This window comes from Myotis myotis, unplaced genomic scaffold (assembly GCF_014108235.1).
Source record: "Myotis myotis isolate mMyoMyo1 unplaced genomic scaffold, mMyoMyo1.p scaffold_m19_p_1, whole genome shotgun sequence".
NCBI lineage: Eukaryota > Metazoa > Chordata > Mammalia > Chiroptera > Vespertilionidae > Myotis > Myotis myotis.
Window position 1 is genome coordinate 118,646,302 of NW_023416313.1, and position 7,770 is coordinate 118,654,071.

Consider the following 7,770-nt stretch of genomic DNA (forward strand, 5'->3'; position numbering starts at 1 on the left):
TTCATAGCAGCACAATTTACCGTAGCAAAGATCTGGAAACAGTCTAAGTGCCCATCAGCTGATAAATGGATTAGAAAACTGTGGTACATCTACAGAATGGAATACTATGCTCCTGTAAGAAAGAAGGAATTCTTACCATTTGCAACAGCATGGAGGGAACTAGAAAGCATTATGCTAAGTGAAATAAGCCAGTCAGTGAAAGAAAAATACCACATGATCTCACTCATTTATGGATAATAAAGACCATTATAAACTGATGAACAAAAATAGATACAGAGGCAGAGCAGCATGGAACAGACTGTCAAACTACAGCAGGAAGGCTGGGGAGGGTTGGGGGGCGGAAGCGGGAGGGCGGGGGTAAGAGATCAACCGAAGGACTTGTATGAATGCATATAAGCATAACCAGTGGACACAAGACACTGGGGGGTAGGGGAGGCTGGGGGAATGTCAAGGGAGAGAAAGGAAACATATGTAATACTCTTTGCAATACTTTAAGCAATAAAAAATAAATAAAAGAAACTGCTAAAAAAAAAAATCTTAACTCCTGCCCTTCGGCGGGCGGGAGAGTTAGCCACTCAAGGAAACACCATGAAAAATAGTGATATCAAGAGACTACTGTATACCAATCTTTTATGCATATTCTCAATTATCCTAAGCATCTTCATTCCATCATTCTTCTTGGAGAACTTCTCAATATTGGAAACTCACTTGATGTGGTTGTGCATCTGTTCTGTTTTTGTAACTGCCGTCAATCTAGTATTGCATTTAGCAGTGAAACCAAATGCATCCACTAAAATAAGTTCATTATCATACAAGGTAACCAGATTTTTGAAATGCTGTTTCTACTTTCTTATGTCTTGTTTCGTCTTTCATGTAGTTTTTGTTCTATCTGGAGCACCATTAATAGAGCTGGTGTTGGAAACTTTTACTTGCAGTGATCTTGTCTACTTTTACTACTGTACCTTGTTTGTGTTTGTTAGGACCAAATGTCAAAGCATGGCTAAGAGTTTTCAGTAGAAACGGAGTTACATCTGTTTGAGAGAATAGTCTCCAGATCATCACAATTTCTAGTTTTCTAGGAACATGGCTTGGAGCCTTTCCTATTCCACTCAATTGGGAAAGGCCATGGCAGGTGTGGCCCATCTCCTGCACGCTTGGAGCGACCTTTGGCTATGTAGCTGGCCTCATTATTTCACCACTCTGGATATACTGGAATAGAAAGCAACTTACATACAAGAACAATTAATTGGAACAAAGGAAGATTTCTTGTGTGTGCAGATTCCATAAAGACTGTGCAGAAATGTCTAAGCCAGGAAGTCCCATTTACAGCATTGTTTTTTTTTATGTAGTTACATGATGTTATTGTACCTTTTTAAACTATGAAACCCCTGAGAGATTGTATCTTCTAGTTGAAATAATTTATAATAGAAAAGAAAGAAAAATGTCAGATTTTACTGCCTATGTTTTCTTCTACAAGTTTTATGGTTTTGAGTCTTACTTTGAGTCTTTATTTTGAGTTTATTCTTGTATATGATGTAAGAAGGTGATCAAGTTTTATTTTTTTGCATGTATCTGTCCCATTTTCCCAGCACCATTTATTGAATAGACTGTCTTTACCTCATTGTATGTTCCTCCTTGCTTTGTCATATAGGCGTGGGTTTATTTCTGGGCTTTCTATTCTGTTCCATTGATTGATGTGTCTGTTTTTATGCTGGTATCATGCTGTATTGATTACAGTTGCTTTGTAGTATAGATTAATATCAGGTAGCATGGTAGCTCTAACTTCATTCTTTTTTCTAAAATTTGCTATGGCTATTTGGGGTCTTTTGTGGTTCCAAATACATTTTTAGGGTTATTTGTTCTAGTTTTGTGAAAAATATCATTTGTATTTTTATAGAAATTGCACTGGATAGATTACTTTGGGTAGTATGGACATTTTAATAATGTTAGCCCTTCATATCTATGAGCACAATATATGCTTCCATTCATTTGTATCTCCTTCAATTTCTTTCTTCAATGTCTTACAATTTTTTCAGTACAGGTATTTTTACCTTCTTGACAAGATTCATTTCTGGGTTATTGTTTTTTGTTGCAATGGTAAATGGGATTATTGTCTTAGTTTCTCTTTCTGATAGTTCATTATTGGTATATAAAAATACAACCACCAACTTCTGAATATTTTTGTATCCTGCTACTCTACTTAATTCATTTATCAGTTCTAGTAGTTTTTTGGTGGAATCTTTAGGATTCTCTCTATATTCTATCATGTCATCTGCAAGTAATTTTACTGCTTCCTTTCCAATTTGGATGCCTTTTATCTCTTCTTATCTGACTGCTGAGGCTAGGACTTCGAGTATTATGTTGAATAAGAGTGGTGAAAATAGACATCTCTGTCTTATTCATGATATTAATGAAAATGCTTTTAGCTTTTCCCTGTTGAGTATGATGTTGGCTGATAGATTTGTCATATATGGCTTTATTATGTTGAGGCATGTTCTTTCTATTCCTACTTTGCTGAGAATTTTTATCATACATGAATGTTGGATATTGTCAAATGTTTTTTTCCTGCATCTATTAATAATCATATTATTTTTGTCCTTCATTTTATTTATGTGGTGTGTCAAGTCAATTGATTTTCAGATATTGATTTATTGCATTCCAGAAATAAGTCCCACTTGATCTTTTTAATGTAATGCCAAATTCAGTTTGCTAATTTTTGTTGAGGATTTTTGCATTGATGTTCATCAGAGATATTAGCCTATAATTTTCTTTCTTTGTAGTGTTTTTTTCTGGTCTTGGAATCAGGATAATGCTGACCTCATAAAATTAGCTTGGGAATCTTCCCTTCTCTTAAAATTTTTGAAATGGTTTGAGAAAGGCAGGTGTTAATTTTTCTTCGGATATTTGGTAAAATTCACCAATTCACCTCTGAAGCCATCTGATTCAGCACTTCTGTATGTTAAGAGTTTATTATTGTTATTATTATTACTGCTTTGATTTTGTTAGCTGTTCTTGATATTGTTAGCTGTAATCAGTCTGTTCTTTATTCAATCTTAGAAGATTGTATTTTTTAGGAATTTATCAATTTCTTCCAGAATGTCCAATTTGTTGCCATATAATTGTAGTTTTTTCTTATAATCCTTTGTATTTCTGTGGTGTGAGTTGTTACTTCTCTTTCATTTCTGCTTTTATTTATTTGGGTTCTCTCCTTTTTTTCTTGATGAGTCTGATTAAAGGCTTATCAGTCTTGTTTATCTTTTTAAAGAAACTTCTCTTGATTTCATTGATTCTTTTAGACCCTATTTTGTTTATTTCAATTCTGGTATTTATTATTTATTTCCCTTCTACTTGTTTTGAAGTCTATGTTGTCTGATGTAAGTATTGCTATTGCAACTTTTTTATAATTTCCATTTCATGAAATACATTTTTTTTTATCCCTTTGCTTTTAGTCTGTGTGTATCTTCTGTTCTGATGTGGGTCTCTTGTAGACAGTATATATACATGGGTCTTGTTTTCTTATCCAGTCAGCTACCCTCTTTCTTTTGATTGCACTATTTAATCTGATTACATCTAAGGTTATTATTGATAGGTATTTATTTATTGACATTTTATTATTTATACCTATATTCCTCCCTCTCTTGATTTCTTTTTTCTTTCTTACTCTTAAAGCAAGCCCTTTAACATTTCTTGCTATACTGATTTGGTAGTCATAAACTCCTCTTGCTTTTTTTTTTGGTCTGGGAAGATTTTTATTTCACTTTCCATTTTAAATGATAGCCTTGCTGAAAGAGTAGTAGTTTTGGTTGTAGGTCTTTGCTTTTCATCACTTTGACTATTTCATGTCAATCCTTTCTAGTCTGAAGTGCGTCTTTTGAGAAATCAGCTGACAGTCTTGTGGGAGTTTTTTTGTAGGTAACTAAATGCTTTTCTCCTGCTATTTTTAAGATTTGTCTTTAATCTTTAGCATTTTAATTATGATGTGTCTTGATGTGAGCCTCTTTGGATTTATCTTGTTTGGAACTCTCTGTGCTTCCTGAACTTTTTCCTTCACCAGGTTAGGAAACTTTTTAGCCATTATGTCTTCAAACAGGTTCCCTATCTCTTGCTCATTCTTTTCTTCTTCTGGTACCCCTATGAAGTGGATGTTTGTGCTTGATGTTGTCCCAGGGTTCCCGTAGACTTTCCTTATTTTTTTAAACTCTCTTTTCTCTTTGATACTCTGCTTGGCTGCTTACTGTTAGTTTGTCCTCTAAATTGCTGATTCAATACTCTGCTTCATCTAACCTGCTATTGATTCTTTCAAGTGATTCATTTCAGATATTGTATTCATTTTTTATTGATTAAGTTATTACATATGTGTCCTTATCCCCACATTATCCCCCATTCTCCCCACTCATGCCCTCACCCGGCTGTTGTCTGTGTCCATTGGTTAGGCCTATATACTTGCATATAAGTCCTTTGATCTCTCTCCCTTACCCCCACCCTCCACTACCTTCCCTCTGAGGTTTGACAGTCTGATCGATGCTTCTCTGTCTCTGGATGTGTTTTTGTTCATCAGTTTATGTCGTTTATTATATTCCATAAATGAGTGAGATCACATGATATTTATCTTTCTCTGACTGGCTTATTTCACTTAGCATAATGTTTTCCAGTTCCATCCATGCTGTTGCAAATGGTAAGAACTCCTTCTTTTTTAGCGCAGCATAGTATTCCATTGTATAGATGTACCACAGTTTTAATCCACTCATCTACTGATGGGAATTTCCAAATCTTAGCTATGGTGAATTGTGCTGCTGTGAACATAGGGGTGCATATATCCTTTCTGACTGGTGTTTCTAGTTTCTTGGGATATATTCCTAGAAGTGGGATCACTGGGTCAAATGGGAGTTCCATTTTTTGTTTTTTAAGGAAACTCCATACTGTTCTCCACAGAGGCTGCACCAGTCTGCAGTCCCACCAGGAGTGCACGAGGGTTCCTTTTTCTCCACATCCTCACCAGCACTTGTCGTTTGTTGATTTGTTGATGATAGCCATTCTAACAGGTGTGAGATGGTGCACCATTGTTGTTTTGATTTGCATCTCTCAGATGATTAGTGACTTTGAACATGTTTTCATATGTCTTTTGGCCTTTCTTCTCTTTCCTTTCGAAAAGTATCTATTTAGGTCCATTGCCAATTTTTTGATTGGGTTGTTCATCTTCCTTTAGTTAAGTTGTATGAGCTACCTGTAAATGTTTGAGATTAAACTCTTATCAGTGATAACATTTGCAAATATGTTCTCCCATGCAGTGGGCTTTCTTGTTGTTTTGTTGATGGTTTCCTTTGCTGTGAAAAAGCTTTTTATTTTGATGTAGTCCCATTTGTTTATTTTCTCTTTAGTTTCCATTGCCCTAGAAACAGTATCAGTGATGAAGAAATTGCTTCAGCATATGTTCAAGATTTTGCTGCCTGTGGATTCCTCTACTATTTTTATCGTTTTCCATCTTATGTTTAGGTCCTTTATCCATTTTGAGTTTATTCTTGTGTATGGTGTAAGTTGGTGATCTAGTTTCATTTTTTTTTTGCATGTATCTGTCCAATTTTCCCAACACCATTTATTGAAGAGACTATCTTGACTCCACTGTATGTTCATGCCTCCTTTGTCAAATATAAATTGAGCATAGTGGTTTGGGTCAATTTCTGGGTTCTCTATTCTATTCCATTGCTCTATATGTCTGTTCTTGTGCCAGTACCAGGCAGTTTTGAGAACAGTGGCTTTGAAATACAGCTTGATATCTGGTATTGAGATCCCACCTACTTTGTTCTTTCTCAGGATCGCTGCAGCTATTCGGGGTCTTTTTTTATCCCAGATGAATTTTTGGAGAGTTCGTTCTAGATCTGTGAAATATGCCATTGGTATTTTAATGGGAAGTGTGTTGAATTTATAGATTGCTTTGGGTAGTATGGACATCTTGATGATGTAGATTTTAGAAATCCATGAAAATGACATGTTCTTCCATCTGTTTATGTCTTCCTCTATCGCCTTTTTCAGTGTCCTGTAGTTTTCTGTGTATAGGTCTTTTACCTATTGCTTTTTTAGTCTCTCTCTCTCTGTAAGTTCATGATTGGTGTATAGAAATGCCATAGATTTCTTGGGGTTAATTTTCTATCCTGCTACATTGCCAAATTCATTTATTAAGTCTAATAATTTTTTGATGGAGTTGTTAGGGTTTTCTATGTACAGTGTCATGTCATCTGCAAATAAGGACAGTTTTACTTCTTCTTTTCCAATTTGGATGCCTTTTATTTCTTCTTCTTGTCTGATCGCAATGGCTAGTACTTCTAGTACTATGTCGAACAGGAGTGGTGAGAGTGGGCATCCCTGTTTTGTTCCTGTTTTTAAGGGAAATGGTTTTAGTTTATGTTGAGGTATGATTCTTCTATTCCCACCTGGCTGAGCGTTTTTATCAAGAAAGGGGGTTGGATTTTGTCAAATGCTTTTTCTGCATCAATTGATATGACCATGTGATTTTTATCTTTCAATTTGTTTATGTGATGTATCACGTTTATTGATTTGTGGATATTGTATCATCCTTGCATCCCTGGGATAAATCCTACTTGATCATAGTGTATGATCGTTCTGATGTACTACTGGATCTGATTTGCTAGAATTTTGTTGAGGATTTTGGCATCTATGTTCATGAGGGATATTGGCCTGTAATTCTCTTTCTTTGTGTTGTCTTTATCTGGTTTTGGTATTAGGGTGATGCTGGCTTCATAGAATGAGCTTGGAAGAGTTCCTTCCTCTTGAATTTTTTGGAATAGTCCGAGGAGGATAGGTTTTAGTTCTTCCTTGAATGTTTGGTAAAACTCTCCTGTGAAGCTGTCTGGTCCTGGGCTTTTGTTTGCTGGAAGCTTTTTGATGACTGCTCCAATTTCTCCATAGGTATCAGCCTATTGTGATTTTTAGTATCTTCATGATTGAGTTTTGGAAGATTGTATTTTTCTAGGAATATGTCCATTTCCTCCAGGTTGTCTAGTTTGTTGGAGTAGAGTTGTCCATAGTATTTTATAACAATCCTTTGTATTTCTGTGGGGTCTGCTGTTACTTTGCCTCTTTCATTTCTGATTTTGTTTATTTGGGTCCTCTCTCTTTGCTTCTTGGTGAGCCTGGCTAGAGGTTCATCAATCTTGTTTATCCTTTCAAAGAACCAGCTCTTGGTTTCATTGAACTTCTGTATTGTTTTTTTGGTCTCTATGTTATTTATTTCTGCTCTGATCTTTATTATCTTCTTCCTTTTGGATTCTGTGGGCTTTATTATTGCTTTCTTTCTAATTCTTTGAGTTGTAGAGTTAGATAATTTATTACCATTTTTTTTTTTTTTGTGGTAGGCCTGTAGAGCTATAATCTTCCCTCTCAGGATTGCTTTCATTGTGCCCCATAGATTTTGGATTGTTGTGTTTTTATTGTCATTTGTTTCCAGGATGTTTTTAATTTCTTTGATCTCTTTGGTAACCCAATCATTGTTTAATAGCATGCTTTTCATCTTCCAAGTGTTTGAATTTGGATTGTTTTTATTGTAATTGATTTCCAATATTATGCCATTGTGGTCTGAGAAAACGCTTCATATAATTTCAATCTTCTTGAATTTCAGAAGACTTTGCTTGTGACCCAATATGTGGTCTATTTTTGAAAATGTCCCATGTGCACTTGAGAAGAACGTGTATTCTGTGGCTTTGGGGTGAAGTGTTCTGAAGATGTCAATTAAGTCCATCTGATCTAGTGAGTCAT

General features: G+C 35.3%; 1 pseudogene; it reads left to right on the forward strand.

Moving 5' to 3' along the window:
- The first annotated feature begins 567 nt into the window (after positions 1 to 567).
- LOC118660678 lies at positions 568 to 1,246 on the forward strand (annotated as a pseudogene).
- Positions 1,247 to 7,770: the final 6,524 nt, after the last annotated feature.